This window comes from Adiantum capillus-veneris, chromosome 26 (assembly GCF_014529385.1).
Source record: "Adiantum capillus-veneris isolate H3 chromosome 26, ASM1452938v2, whole genome shotgun sequence".
NCBI lineage: Eukaryota > Viridiplantae > Streptophyta > Polypodiopsida > Polypodiales > Pteridaceae > Adiantum > Adiantum capillus-veneris.
Window position 1 is genome coordinate 15,232,295 of NC_140956.1, and position 16,204 is coordinate 15,248,498.

Here is a 16,204-nt window from a genome sequence, read left to right on the forward strand (position 1 = left end):
CAGATTTTTATTTGACACCTCACATGCCAGGTGCCTCTGTGTGCACATACTTACCTCATAGCGTGCGTGCACACGTGTGTGTGTGTGTGTGTGTATGTACATATTTGCCCACAACATCGATACTTCTCTCTCTCTCTCTCTTTCTTTTTCTCTCTTCCATTTTGGCTCTCCCACTCCAGCTACTCAGAGGGGCTACTCTTCAATGCATTAGAGTACGGTGTGTGTGTGTGTGTGTGTGTGTGTGTGTGTGTGTGTGTGTGTGTGTGTGTGTGTGTGTGTGTGTGTGTGTGTGTGTGTGTGTGTGTGTGTGTGTGTGTGTGTGTGTGTGTGTGTGTGTGTTTCATTAATTCTAGGGCTACAATAACCACAACTGAATATTTACATATTCAACAAACTCTAGACTCCTGATTCTCAGAAAAAATAATACAAAACATCCTTTCTTATTACAGACATTTTGCATTTTTACAATATACAAACTCCATCAAGCTTGGAAAATCGTAAATGGGGGGATGATACAATCACCCATCTGAGCTGGATAGCAGTAAATAAAGCAACAGCAAACAAGATAGACCCTTACCTGCATCCATACAAACAGAGCAACATTACGTTAGATCTGCATGCGTATAGACAGGTATCAGCAAGTCTAGTCAGTTGTTATCCATGTCAATCTACTGAAAACTTAAACTACTGCTACACCTAATAGTGCAGACCATAAGGGTCTAAGTATATGGGCCATAGTTTTCCCCATAGGTCATGACATCCTAGGGGAGGCCAGTGAAGTGCCTAATCCAAATATTTATAAAACATCCCCAAGTTAGAGTCCCATTAAGAAGCAAGGTTACCTAAAAACATTGCATGCTTTTCAAACATGCAGAGAGTGCAGGTAGCCAAGTGGTGGCGTATTACAACCACCCAATTTGTGCAAACACCCAACGTCTTTATCCAATTGTGTCTAACGAAAAATTGAGTGTAATTTAGTATACAAGATAATATACATAGCTTATCCTCATAGTTCCTAACCATAAAGTCGAGTATGTAAAAAAAAAAAAAAATGCCAGAGTTTTGTTTGAAAAATGGATTATTTTCAAAAAAACACCATCTCCCAAGGAGCCCCTCAACAGGAGGTTTTTTTAACACAAGATTAACTTTGAAATTAAATCAGACTCCTTCCTCAAAACTTCCTCCTGAATCCCATATATCTATTTCTAAGAAGAAGCAAAAAGTGATACAAGATCTTTAGCACGAGTTGACACAGCCGCAGTATGAGGGACTACAACTCTTACCACACAAAATGATAGAACCAACTCTACAGATGCATAAGCATAGTCAAAAAATATTATATGGTCATAGGCCAAAACATAGTGTGCACAAACAAGGGATACACAAACCAGTGGTTCATTTTTTGTGAGCTCAAAGTAGATCAAACATTGACCAGCATAGTGGTATCAGCTGATGGTGATTCATAAATATACTAAACATCTATATCCAGCAACAATGTTTGTGAATATTATGCAGAATGGAGAAGCCCATCCTAGGGCCATACTTTACTGAAAACAGCAGATTATGACCTTTTTTCCAAACTTATTTAGCCTAGTCAGTACATAAAGTGACTTATTGCAAGCCATAGGTTATTTTTTGAAATTGTTAAATTCAGGCCGGATTTCTCAGCAGCAAAAACCTTCTCAACCAGAGTTATTCTAGACATGTCATTCCTTCCAGCACTTAGCCTATGTTCATATGCCAGACCAATCTTAGTACACCCATAGGGCAGGTAGACCTAAACACCCGTTTAGTAAGCTCAGAAGCTGATCAGTATATGAAACCTTAGTGCTAGTTGCTAATGAAGATTCACAACCATACAAAGTATCCATAACCAACCAAAAAGATTTGTGACCCATATGCAGATAGGATACACCATACCAATTACAGTACAATACATGTCATTCCTTCCAGCACTTAGCCTATGTTCATATGCCAGACCAATCTTAGTACACCCATAGGGCAGGTAGACCTAAACACCCTTTTAGTAAGCTCAGAAGCTGATCAGTATATGAAACCTTAGTGCTAGTTGCTAATGAAGATTCACAACCATACAAAGTATCCATAACCAACCAAAAAGATTTGTGACCCATATGCAGATAGGATACACCATACTAATTACAGTACAATACATGTCCCAATTATCCAAGTTACACCAACTAGTCAGTCATAATTTCAAGATTCCCTCAGTTTGGCAATGTAACAAAAACCATGAAGAAGTACCTATGTCAGTATAGTAATGCCAGCGTTATTTATACCATGCTAACATCCTGATGGAGTTTCACCCAGATGTAGTTTAGACCAGCCAAGCTATTCCATAGCTCACAACATAAGAGATATCACCCAGTCAACCAACCAGATGGACTAAGAACCAGGATACACTAAGCAGAGGAACAAAACGTTTGTAGAAGTCAAGTTATTGAATCCAAGTAAAAGAACAGGCAAGAAGCATGAAGTCATGCTTTTGTCAACAATCTACGATTTCAATTTTAGCAACCAGGATAGGTCCTATTCAACGCAATACTTCAAAAGGTCAGACACACCAGCAGGTAGCATTTTAGTGTAAGCCATAGGTTTATACAATGCTATTTTACAGATGGAATTCCAACTAGCTCAATCTTTCTTAGCCTCAGAGATACTCTAGACAAGTCATGCCATGCCAAAGCCAGTAGCATGTATATCAGCATGGAATCAACACAGAGCCCAACTTACAGGACTAAAATAGAGATTGTGCCTTTACTATATAGTTAGAGGAAGGTGAAACAATAATGCAACGCATAGGTGCCCTATATTCACAGCCAGCAAATAGCACATCTACTGGCCCGCATATACTAAACCCTTTACATAGCTTAGCAGGGTAAACTAATAAGTGACCTTATCTTATGATAGTTTTTAGAATAATCACAGTACCATCACGGCTTTACTAAAATGCAATCGACTAATCCCAACATCAATCCAACCTACTGTAGACCAAGTAAGGTGAACCGAAGTAGAGTAAGGTGAACCAATAACAGAACCACTGTTTACACCTTTCAGATATAATGCCATATTGAACGGGCTAGCAAGCCTGAGTCATAAGGACCATGATGTATAGTAAGCAGCACAATGGTTATGGCTAAAAAACGAAAACTAACCAGAGTATCCTAGCTACTGCCGAGCCAAAAGTAAGAGGAGTGTAATGCATAATACACATAACAACAACCATTTCTTTATGGTGCTTCAGAAAATAGAAAAGTGATACAAGTATTCAAGCTACAGCCCTCAAGAAGCATGCTAACCTGCGTAGCCTCAAGTTCATTCCCAGCAGCAGTCGGTGCTGTTTTCTTAGGCATGTTTGATAGTGAAAAAAGCTCCCTCCACTCTACTCAAACACTCAATGCAGAAAAAGAGAAAATAGAACAAGAGATCTAAGTGAGAAGCCCAAAGGGGCTCTCACCTTTATATAGAGCAGGACTTGTAGGAGTATTGAGAAGCATTCATGGCGCTACTTCCCCGTTGTGTGGGCACGTCTAACCGTGCCGAGCGCTGAAACCAGTTGTACAACAGTGTATCACATCCTATAGAATCCCCAGACTCAAATACAAGGTGTGGCAGAGGAGGACAGAGATAACCCTTAAATAGTCATGGAGGCGTCGCCTCGTATGGCACCTTTTCTTCACACGCAGAAACGCAGGGCACGGTGAAGAACGACCAGTGCCATAATGTACATAACTTGGAAGTTTTCAAGTATTTTAGCTTATTATTTTCATACACACTAAACCAAGGTGAAAAGTCCTTTTGAAGTTGTAAAATAGTTATGCATTTTTCCATACCAAAAAGTGAGAGCCAAGCCTTGAATGCCCTTGTCCTTTTTACTTCTAATGGTCCATGTGTATCCTGAATTAAAAGGTTTGACCAGGGAAAGTACCAGTTAAGCCCTAATCCACACCGCATTCCCAATCCAATATAGTCATAGTGCAATTAGTTGGAGGTAGCTTGCAGACACTAGGTGTAGTATTTTATGCGGAGTAGAGAGAAAACCACATGTGTGTATGTGTGTGTGTGTGTGTGTGTGTGTGTGTGTGTGTGTGTGTGTGTGTGTGTGTGTGTGTGTGTGTGTGTGTGTGTGTGTGTGTGTGTGTGTGTGTGTGTGTGTGTGTGTGTGTGTAATGTAGATGCAATCCCATCGGGCTTAGTATAGTATCATGTAGAATAAAGAGCCACTACTCGTGTGTGTGTGTGTGTGTGTGTGTGTGTGTGTGTGTGTGTGTGTGTGTGTGTGTGTGTGTGTGTGTGTGTGTGTGTGTGTGTGTGTGTGTGTGTGTGTGTGTGTGTGTGTGTGTGTGTGTGTGTGTGTGTGTGTGTGTGTGTGTGTGTGTGTGTGTGCGCGCGCGCGCGCGCGTGCGTGCGCCCTCCCAATCCCAGGCACCATACTCTATGAGGTAGCAGGCCCATAGAGTATGGGCCTACTACCTCATCAGAGAGATGAGTAAAGTTTTATTTACCTTACATCCAGGCCAATCTTGTTCTTCAATCGTCCTAGACAATAAGCTCAACATCTCAGTTTTCTGAAAACCATTTCCTTGAAATTTTCTAAGTAATTTTGCGATTTCTTCAAAAGCTACATATTTATTAGTTGATGAGTACATGATTAAATGCAGCATGCCAAGGGAAGAATTAATCGCAGTTTTATGTGGTCGGTTACTTTTACTTTTCACAAACTCAGAGGGTATAATCTCCAGCTTATCGCGCTTCCAACTGAATGTTGTTACAAAATTCCCAGAGAATGGTGAGAAAAGAGAGATTTTAATATTGAGATAATTTGTACTTAATGTTATGAGCAGCAGTGGGAACAACTGAGAGTACTGAGGGGTAAATTTTTTGGAAGGAGGCAATGTTGACATTGTTATTAATACTGAAGATATCGTCCATAAAACGAAAAGTATACATAAAGCTAGGTAGAACCATAGCAGTATGATGACTCGCCAGTTGTTTTAATATCCATGAATACTCAAAGTATCCTAAGTATAAATTACACATAACAGATGAGCAGAAGAAACCCATAGGGATGCCCAATACCTGTCTAAAACATGAATTTCCAATACGTACGAAACAATTATTGAGAGCCCAAATAATATGTTGAAATAACTTAAATCGATCAAAATGAAGTGGCGTTTTAAGTACAGTAGTTTTTACCCATTTTGGTTTCTTTACAAGGGAAATCATATGATACCCTTGCTTTTTTTTGGAGTCGAAGGTCAGATCAATTAAAGTATTAATCAGGCCAAAGTCTCCTGATAAAGGTATATTCTCATAACATTGAGAGATGTCAGCTGTAAAGATGCTATATATCTTATCTGGTAGATTTAATAATACATCTGCAACATTTTTTATAATCCAGAAAGGGCAGATGTCAAGGCCAAAAAAGTTTTTTCATAGTGTTTTCTTTCTTTCACAAACCGCCTCAAATTCGAGTAAAATAAGATTAAGGCATACTGTAATATTCTGTGTGATATCAATATATATACATTTGGATGCATCAGAGATCCATTGAAACTTATGCTTATGGCTCTTATATGTAGGAAATAGAATAGGTGGTTTCCTGCAAGTGTTACCATGTCCTAATTCATGTAGTTCAATTAGGATATTATTTGTAAGCACAAAAGGAGTAAGGTTAGAGGAGTAAAATTCATTTCCACCAAGTCGTTCTTTGGCTACATCCCAAGCGAGTTTTTTACACATGATACTAGCATTGTTTGCAGCTTTGTCTAAGCCGACAATGAACCATTTGCTGGCCACTTCCTAACAATTGATCGCAAGAGCAGGTGTTAACCAATTAGTGTCATGGCTAAGCCATTCTATGGGAAGAGAACTAATTTTCTTTAGAAAATTGATTTTGACATATTGAGCTAAGTCCTGTAGGACTTCTGACTCTAGTTGGAGTGTTGTAGTAAGATCTGCCAGGCAGTCTAATAATGCGGCTATAGCCAAGTGTGGGTTGAGAGGTTCACAAGGGATATGATTAAGACCTTTAGACAACAGGCTTCTGATACCTGGATTGTTAATAAAGTTAAGATCCATAGTACAAACATGGGCCCCAAACTTTTCAAATTCTTTTACGAAATCAGGGAAGTTAGAGCAATGACATACAGGAGCTTGTTCCTCAGCAAGAAAATCAGTTTTATAAAACAGTTTTTGTATTGGTTCAGAATATTTCCATCCAATCAGAACATTATCAAGCTTGCAGATATCACCAAAATATTCAAAAAATGCCTCTGAGAAGATACTTCTAGGTGTGAAAAAATCAAAAAGTTTGTTAATATAAAGGAAGTGCACAAAATTGAGATTCACATTCTCCGTAGCCTTCGCAAGACATCTTCTTCCAGAGATATTCCATCCTACCTGCACATCCATATTACATATCAAGGAGATGTCGCACCGGTAAGCTTTTGCCTCTTCCTCTAGTAAAGCTTCTAGCTCTTCCCCTATTAATAGAGTTAGAGGAAGAACTAGGGGTTAAAAAAGAAGGAAAGGCATTGTTAGGGGAGGTTAAAGCAATAGGTCGTTTTAATGAGGGGGTAGAATCCTCTTCAATACAAGGTTTAAGTATTCCAATAATGTTCTTAACCCCTTTGAAGTTACCATAAGTAGTTAAAAAAGTTCCCGGGACATCCTCCTTGAGCTCCTTCAAGATATCCAGCATCATATCTCTAAAATGTAAAAAAGCTATATGTGCTAATACCAGGGCCTTAGCCTGACCTCCCAGCCAGGAACAGAATAGGGTGAGGAGAAACTCGGTAGGTTTTTCTGGAAATAAAAGTTCCAAATGGTTCAAGGTGTACCAAACAGCATGGTCGAACCAGATGATTCTTGATTCACAAGCAGCTTTGTTGTCAAGAAATTTACAAGCACATTTGAGGAATGGCCTGTAAATATTCCAAATGGACTCTGTGTAGTAGTCTAGGTTACTTTTGGAGAAGATCATCATTCCTTTAGTCCTAGCATAAATTCCAGCATTGGACGCACATTTAGCCGGATCAAGGAAGTTCATGTTGAATGGTGCCTTGATAAGATCTCCCTTATCCAGAAATTGAACACCCTTAAGAACTTGCAGTCTACACTCTTCCATGGTTGCTGCAGGGAGGTTAGCTAAAAAGACCCAAGTTTCTAGTTTAATAGGGGCAATGAAAGATTTATTAGAAAGAGCCCATAGTTGATGGTCGATGCTTAGAGATTCAAATCTGTTTAAAAGGAAGAAAGGGGAAGACCTTTGATACTTTAGGCACCATTTCAAGGAGGGTGGCCTCACTAAGTGTACACAAATTATTTTGGAACTCCTTTACTGCTTCGAGAGCTGCTTGGTCCCGACAAAAAAGCCCACCACTTTACACCATCGGTGTAGCAGGAGTAGAGACAAACACCGGGTTAAGACCACAGAGTTTTTTCAAAAAATTAGACAGTTCCGCACTGCTGGAGGAAAAGTAGCTAAATCCAAATTATGACCCTTAATTAGAACTAGAGATTGCAAGGCCAAATGAGCAAGCTTCTTCCGACCTTTAGTAACATTCTTATCCAATGCAGCATGGATTTTGACCCAGTCATTAAAAGATAAGAGGTGAAGCAAAGAAGACTCCGCCTCTGCGGAGGATTTCAAAATAAGGCTAGAAGCTTCCGGGCCATTTATACATCTTAAGACAAGACAGCTAGCCATTGAGATATGTTCCATAGGTATATCCATCCCTTGCGCCAGAGTAAGAGTCTGTTCAAGTACAACCAAACATTAGTTCTTTTTTGTGGGGAGCTTGTTTTTAGCAGACCTGTGTAAATAACGTCTAGTTCTAAAAATATGGTAGGGACAGGTGCAGTCAAGAAACTGGGCAGCCTTCACCTTTTCAAACATGATGGCCCTCACAGAATGGTCAGCAATTACCCTCATTCGAGCGGTTAATTTGTATTGCTTTTCCTAAGACAAGCAAGTGATTTGAAGTCAGACAAGATGGCTGTGAATAAAGAAAAAGCATTGGCAGTTCCTTCTTCTTAACTACCAATCATCCTGTAGAGGATATCATGACCAGGAGGAGGAACCCCACCCTAGGCTAGCACAACACCACCTAACACCAACCTACCTTTTCAAGGTTTACAGCAGTGGATGTTAAGTAGTTTTTAGGCTTAGTGTACCCAGGAGTCAGATCCCTGATTATTGCAAAAATTACGATAATCTTGTGTTTAAAAGTGTGTGTGTTTCATTGATTCTAGGGCTACAATAACCACAACTAAATATTTACATATTCAACAAACTCTAGACTCTTGATTCTCACAAAAAACAATACAAAACATCCTTTGTTATTACAGACATTTGCATTTTTACAATATACAAAGCCCATCAAGCTTGGAAAATCGTAAATGGGGGGATGATACAATCACCCATCTGAGCCGAATAGCAGTAAATAAAGCAACAGCAAACAAGATAGACCCTTACCTGCATCCATACAAACAGAGCAACATTACGTTAGATCTGCATGCGTATAGACAGGTATCAACAGGTCTAGTCAGTTGTTATCCATGTCACTCTACTAAAAACTTAAACTACTGCTACACCTAATAGTGCAGTCCATAAGGGTCTAAGTATATGGGCCATAGTTTTCCCCATAGGTCATGACATCCTAGGGGAGGCCAGTGAAGTGCCTAATCCAAATATTTATAAAACATCCCCAAGTCAAAGTCCCATTAAGAAGCAAGGTTACCTAAAAACATTGCATGCTTTTCAAACATGCAGAGAGTACAGGTGGCCAAGAGGTGGTGTATTACAACCACCCAATTTGTGCAAACACCCAATGTCTTTATCCAACTGTGTCTAATGAAAAACCGAGTGTAATTTAGTATACAAGATAATATACATAGCTTATCCTCATAGTTCCTAACCATAAAGTCGAGTATGTAAAATAAAAAAAAAATGCCAGAGTTTTGTTTGAAAAATGGATTATTTTTCAAAAAAACACCATCTCCCAAGGAGCCCCTCAACAGGAGGCTTTTTTTACACAAGATTAACTTTGAAATTAAATCAGACTCCTTCCTCGAAACTTCCTCCTGAATCCCATATATCTATTTCTAAGAAGAAGCAAAAAGTGATACAAGATCTTTAGCACAAGTTTACACAGCCGCAGTATGAGGGACTACAACTCTTACCACACAAAATGTTAGAACCAACTCTACAGATGCATAAGCATAGTCAAAAAATCTCATATGGTCATAGGCCAAAACATAGTGTGCACAAACAAGGGGTACACAAACCAGGTTCATTTTCTGTGAGCTCAAAGTAGATCAATCATTGACTAGCATAGTGGTATCAGCTGATGGTGATTCATAAATATACTAAACATCTATATCCAACAACAATGTTTGTGAATATTATGCAGAATGGAGAAGCCCATCCTAGGGCCATACTTTACTGAAAACAGCAGATTATGACCTTTTTTCCAAACTTATTTAGCCTAGTCAGTACATAAAGTGACTTATTGCAAGCCATAGGTTATTTTTTAAAATTGTTAAATTCAAGCAAGATTTCCCAGCAGAAAAAACCTTCTCAGCCAGAGTTATTCTAGACATGTCATTCCTTCCAGCACTTAGCCTATGTTCATATGCCATACCAATCTTAGTACACCCATAGGGCAGGTAGACCTAAACACCCTTTTAGTAAGCTCAGAAGCTTATCAGTATATGAAACCTTAGTGCTAGTTTCTAATGAAGATTCACAACCATACAAAGTATCCATAACCAACCAAAAAGATTTGTGACCCATATGCAGATAGGATACACCATACCAATTACAGTACAATACATGTCCCAATGATCCAAGTTACACCAACTAGTCAGTCATAATTTCAAGATTCCCTTAGTTTGGCAATGTAACAAAAACCATGAAGAAGTACCTATGTCAGTATAGTAATGCCAGCAAATTATTTATACCATGCTAACATCCTGATGGAGTTTCACCCAGATGTAGTTTAGACCAGTCAAGCTATTCCATAGCTCACAACATAAGAGATATCACCCAGTAAAACCGCAGCCCTAGCAACCAAGATAGGTCCTATTTAGCGCAATACTTCAAAAGGTCAGACACACCAGCATGTAGCATTTTAGTGTAAGCCATAGGTTTTTACAATGCTATTTTACAGATGGAATTCCAACTAGATCAATCTTTCTTAGCGTCAGAGATACTCTAGACAAGTCATGCCATGCCAAAGCCAGTAGCATGTATATCAGCATGGAATCAAGCCCAACTTATAGGACTAAAATAGAGATTGTGCCTTAACTATATAGTCAGAGGAAGGTGAAACAATAATGCAACGCATAGGTGCCCTATATTCACAGCCAGCAAACAGCACATCTACTGGCCCGCATATACTAAACCCTATACATAGCTTAGTAGGGTAAACTAATAAGTGACCTTATCTTATGATAGTTTTCAGAATAATCGTAGTACCATCACGGCTTTACTAAAATTCAATAGACTAATCCCAACATCAATCCAACCTACTGTAGACCAAGTAAGGTGAACCAAAGCAGAGTAAGGTGAACCAATAACAGAACCACTGTTTACACCTTGCAGATATAATGCCATATTGAACGGGCTAGCAAGCCTGAGTCATAAGGACCATGATGTATAGTAAGCAGCACAATGGTTATGGCTAAAGAACGAAAACTAACCAGAGTATCCTAGCTACTGCCGAGCCAGAAGTAAGAGGAGTCTAATGGATAATACACAGGACAACAACCATTTCTTTATGGTGCTTCAAAAAACAGAAAAGTGATACAAGTATTCAAGCTACAGCCCTCAAGAAGCATGCTAACCTGCGTAGCCTCAAGTTCGTTCCCAGCAATCGGTGTTGTTTTCTTAGGCATGTTTGATAGTGAAAAAAGCTCCCTCCACTCTACTCAAACACTCAATGCAGAAAAGCAGAAAATAGCGCAAGAGATCTAAGTGAGAAGCACAAAGGGGCTCTCACCTTTATATAGAGCAGGACTTGTAGGAGTATTGAGAAGCATTCATGGCGCTACTTCCCCGTTGTGAGGGCACGTCTAACCATGCTGAGCGCTGAAACCATTTGTACGACAGTGTATCACATCCTGTAGAATCCCCAGACTCAAATACAAGGTGTGGCACAGGCGGGCAGAGATCACCCTTAAATAATCATGGAGGCGTCACCTCGTATGGCACGTTTTCTTCACGCACAGAAACGCAGGGCACGGTGAAGAACGACCAGTGCCATAATGTACATAACTTGGAAGTTTTCAAGTATTTTAGCTTATTATTTTCATACACACTAAACCAAGGTGAAAAGTCCTTTTGAAGTTGTAAAGTAATTATGCATTTTTCCATACCAAAAAGTGAGAGCCAAGCCTTGAATGCCCTTGTCCTTTTACTTCTATTGGTCCATGTGCTAAGAAAGTATCCTGAATTAAGAGGTTTGACCATGGAAAGTACCAGTTAAGCCCTAATCCACACCGCATTCCCAATCCAATATAGTCATAGTGCAATTAGTTGGAGGTAGCGTGCAGACACTAGATGTAGTATTTTTTGCAGAGTAGAGAGAAAACCACATGTGTGTATGTGTATGTGTGTGTGTGTGTAATGTAGATGCAGTCCCATCGGGCTTAGTACCCTTATCATGTAGAATAAAGAGCCACTACTCGGGTGTGTGTGTGTGTGTGTGTGTGTGTGTGTGTGTGTGTGTGTGTGTGTGTGTGTGTGTGTGGTGTGTGTGTGTGTGTGTGTGTGTGTGTGTGTGTGTGTGTGTGTGTGTGTGTGTGTGTGTGTGTGTGTGTGTGTGTGTGATTATTGGTAATGTGACCGATGTAAGCATGCCCGGCCACGCAGGATAACGAGACCCATTATATGTGTGTGTAGAGTAGATGCAGTTGCTTCTAGCTTAGTATAGTATCCATGTAGCGTAAAGATTCACCACTTGTGTGTGTGTGTGTGTGTGTGTGTGTGTGTGTGAGAGAGAGAGACAGAGAGAGAGAGAGCTAGCAGCCGAGCACCATGAAGGTCGCTCTCCTTGCTTTTGCCCTGCTCCTCTCTCTGCTCTGTGTTGCCAGAGCCAACAACAACATCACAGAGATCCTCGCTTCTCACCCCAACCACTCCACCTTTAGCAGGCTCTGCAAGGAAATAGGGGTCGCGGCCGCCATCTTCTCCACGAGTACCATCATTGTCCTTGTCCCACCCGACTCGGTTGTCGACCCCATTGTCCAGCAGTACTCCTCCGATTCCAACACTCTGTATGATGTTGTAAGCTTCCATGTCCTACTCGACTACTTCGACACTGCCAAGTTCAAGGCCATCACCAAGGGCACTACATTGAGAACCACTCTCTATTAGACCACTAACCAAGTGGCTGGCCAGGATGGCTTTGTCAACATCACTATGAAAGGCAGCTCTATTCATATTTCCCCCGCACAAATGGTGGCATGTCCACTATTTTCTAGAACGAGCTCTACAAGGCCCCCTATATTATCAGCGTTGTCAGCATCAGCACCGTCCTTATCCCTAATGGAATTAGCGTACCAGGTCCTGCCACTGCCCCTGTCAATTTCACCGAGACCTTGATCCAGGTAACTGTTGCAACCCTTTTGTGCATGCTTGATGTTTGGTATGTGGGTGTAATGTGGAAGGACTTGTGCATGCAAAAATGTTTCACACACTAGCATTTTGGATGTGATGTGATAGTTTGCATTTGCCTGCAAGCATCGGGGTTTACGAGGAATGATAGGTTAGCATTTGATATGATATTTTACATTGTTGGACTTTTGGGTAAAAGATTTATGCACCTTCTATGGATGTGTTTGGATGTTTAAGGCTTTATGGATATTAGCATTGCATAGGTGTCGAACGAGGTGCGGAAGTCTGTCCCCCATGAAATGCATGCTCTCATTTCATGTGGGAAGATGGCATGCATGCATGTATGGATGTACATATATGTATGTGCATGTCGATAAAAGGCATGCTTATGATGGTATGCATCATTTAGCTCGACCATGAGTGCTCCTTCAAACCCTGCCTGTGTTGTGCCATATTAGTCCATGCTTCTCCATGATAGTTGTTAGAGCTATAACATGTTTTAACCTTGATGCTTCTCATACGTTTTTTTGCGAAATCAGGCCAAGCACTACAACACTTTTTTGAGTCTCATCAAAGCTACAGGCGTAGATTCACTCATTTTGAAACATGATACTCCACAGCCATTCTTAGTCATTACGATTGAAGTATTGATTATTAGTGGGGATGTGGGAAACTTTTTTTTCTTGCTACAATTAAATTATTGCTTTATATGGATTGTAGGGAATGGGTAAGACAATTGTATTGCTATAAGCTAATTAGATGGTAAAGCAAAGGAATTAAAAGCAAGAAGTTTCAGAATAGTTATGGCCTTCTTTTCAGCTTTGAGTAAAATGAGGACAAAAAACTAGTAGGCTTGATTTCATGGAAAAAATAGAAGACTGGCGGAAGCAGGCGGCCTCGATCTTAGGGCAGTCCGAGTGTGCCTCTGAGCTCTCTCTCGACCTTATGTGAAAATAGACAAAAAATGAGTAAAAGAGGACAATAAGAAAATAATAGAAGTTATCGGGTAAAATATCATTGCACCCAATATTGTAAGCTAGCATACAATCAAGATCGATAGTGAAAACACCAAACAAACGACGGAGCAACTCTTGACAATTTAAGATGCCGGAGCTTCTCATGGCTATGTGAGAAAAGCTATGAGGTAGCCAATGCACAAAGTCCACGCGGTCAAGGTAGCCCGAGCAAATGAGGTTGCCAAAGACAGGACCTATGATCCACATGGTTGCAAATGCTTGCAACCATGGGATCACATGTCCTTCCCCTACATTGCGTGGCGTAGGACATAGTCAATGTGGCCTTCCCCTGCCTTGCATGGTGTATACAGTATTGTAGCAAGTATTTGCGGACAACCAAACTATGGTGAGGAATCCTAAGAGAAATTCGGCAGAGTCTCCCCTGTAAATTGAGTAAAGAACTCAAGTACAATCTCCACCATAAAGCATGCCAAACTAGCAACAAAGTGGGAGATAACTCTACCACTACACAATCATGAAACCCATTGTCAAACGTATCAAAATGCTCACATAAGCATAAAATCAGCTCCACAATTTGCAAATTGCAAGCATATAATCTGGGACAAACAGCTCAAATGATCATAAAGCGCATAGCCATATATGCAAGTAGTGAGCAAACTAGCTCAAAACGCATCCCACAAGAGAAACTACCTGCAAGAATCTGCAAAAAAACTATGAAATGTGTGACTGTCTGTCTGTAGCAACACAAGCATACACAATCCTCACTCTCGTGAGAAAGAATACAAGAACACTAAACCGTGTCCAAGCTGACAAAACCTGTCAAAGTGGGAATCAAACTTGACCACTAAACCATCAAAGAACAATAGATACGTATGGAATGTGGCAAGAATTTGGGAAAAATCCAACAGAGTTTTCCCTAAAAATTGAGTGAACGCTCAAACAATATCACCAATAGCGCATAAAGCATACAGACACTTAGTGTCGCAGTCAACAAATCCACAAATGGTATATGTGTATTGCTTAAACTTTGGCAAACTTGTGCACTCCTGAACAAGTGGCTCTATGGACTTGTACCTGTCTAAACATGCTACAAACCTATGAACCTGCTACCTGCGAGCTAAACCTAGCTCAAAGCTCTATCCACAAATGCATACATAGCATGAGACTGCACAAAACCGTGATAAAAACTACTCTCTGGAATGCCCTACACAATCATACATGAGTCTGCACTACAAGAAAGTGCAAACTATGAGCAATACGTCGAGAATCTTGCATGCTACCTCATCGATCAGAAACCAAACACAAAGCACAATCAACCAGCTTCCTATGGTCAAAATCATCGTTCGAGAGCCACATTCATGGGAAAAAACTGCTCAAGAATGGTCCGCCAAAGCTGCTATGGGTTGGTGTGTGCGATCAAATCTGCTAGATCGAGCCTGAGATGCCGGGGAATGTCCATCGGAGAAAATTTGCTCCGGAATGGGCGCTAGAGGAAAGTCACAAGCAAAGCTACACTACAGGAGAGGCCAACTGTCTCTGTCTCTGTCTCTCTCGCTCTCGCTATGTTAAATCCGAGAAAAGAAGTCGATGTTGCCTTCTGTCGTTGGATGGAAGCACTCACCAAGGTCGTAGATGTTGATGGCTAGTTGTCGATGCCAAGAACAATGCCAAAGCCGATAATGCATGTACGCCAAAAAAAATTGTCAATGTCGGGCCGATGTTGGGGGATGCACGGGCTTACTCACAGAGTCTCGCACATGATGTCTCTATGTGTGTGTGCACCCACGCCAAGAGCACACATGCCCACTCTCTTTTCCACAACCAAGAGAACTCTCTCGCTTGCTCTCTCTTTCTCTTTCTATCTTCCTTGCTGTCTGCGTATCGATGTCGTCTCTCTAATCTCTCTTCACACTCTCTTATCGGTTTTAAGAGTCGTGTGTGTGTGTGTGTGTGTGTGTGTGTGTGTGTGTGTGAACACATGCTAAGAGATAATTTTTCAAAAAAAATACTCTTCTTCTCTATTGACTTTCAAAACCTGCGGAATACTGCTAGCTAATTGCATTGCGCACACACATAAGGCTGGAAACTGCTACCCACAATTTCCCCCTTCCACTCAATCAACAAGGAACAAATGGCTCTACTACTAGCCGATTGCAGTGCTCGGTGCTGCTTTTGAGTCCCCCTTGCAACGCTCATAGTGTGTGTGTGTGTGTGTGTGTGTGTGTGTGTGTGGGGGGGGGGGGGGGGGGGGGGGGGGGGGGGGGGGGGGGAGATCACACACAATCTTCCATGCTAAGCTCCAAGCTCACAATGCTCTCACACCAAGTTGTTGCGCGATAGCTCCCAATGGCCAGCACTATAGCCAAACTTCAATTTTCCCCCTTTGCTTGCTTACTTGTTTCCTTGCTCATCCCTCGTTTGCAAAAACTTGCTAGTCAATTCTTCTCTGCAAGGCTCATTGGACCATCAACGGGTGCTCTAATTGCTTCGATTTGTTGTTGTGGCTGCCCATTCAAGCCACCTTGATCACAAGCCTTCATCTCAGCACACTATGCAGAGTTGCTTGAACCTTGCTCAGTTGCCTCCA

General features: G+C 40.9%; 1 pseudogene; it reads left to right on the forward strand.

Annotated features, from left to right (window-relative positions):
* Positions 1–12,061: 12,061 nt before the first annotated feature.
* On the forward strand, positions 12,062–13,390 carry LOC147423044 (fasciclin-like arabinogalactan protein 10; annotated as a pseudogene).
* The last annotated feature ends 2,814 nt before the right edge of the window (positions 13,391–16,204 follow it).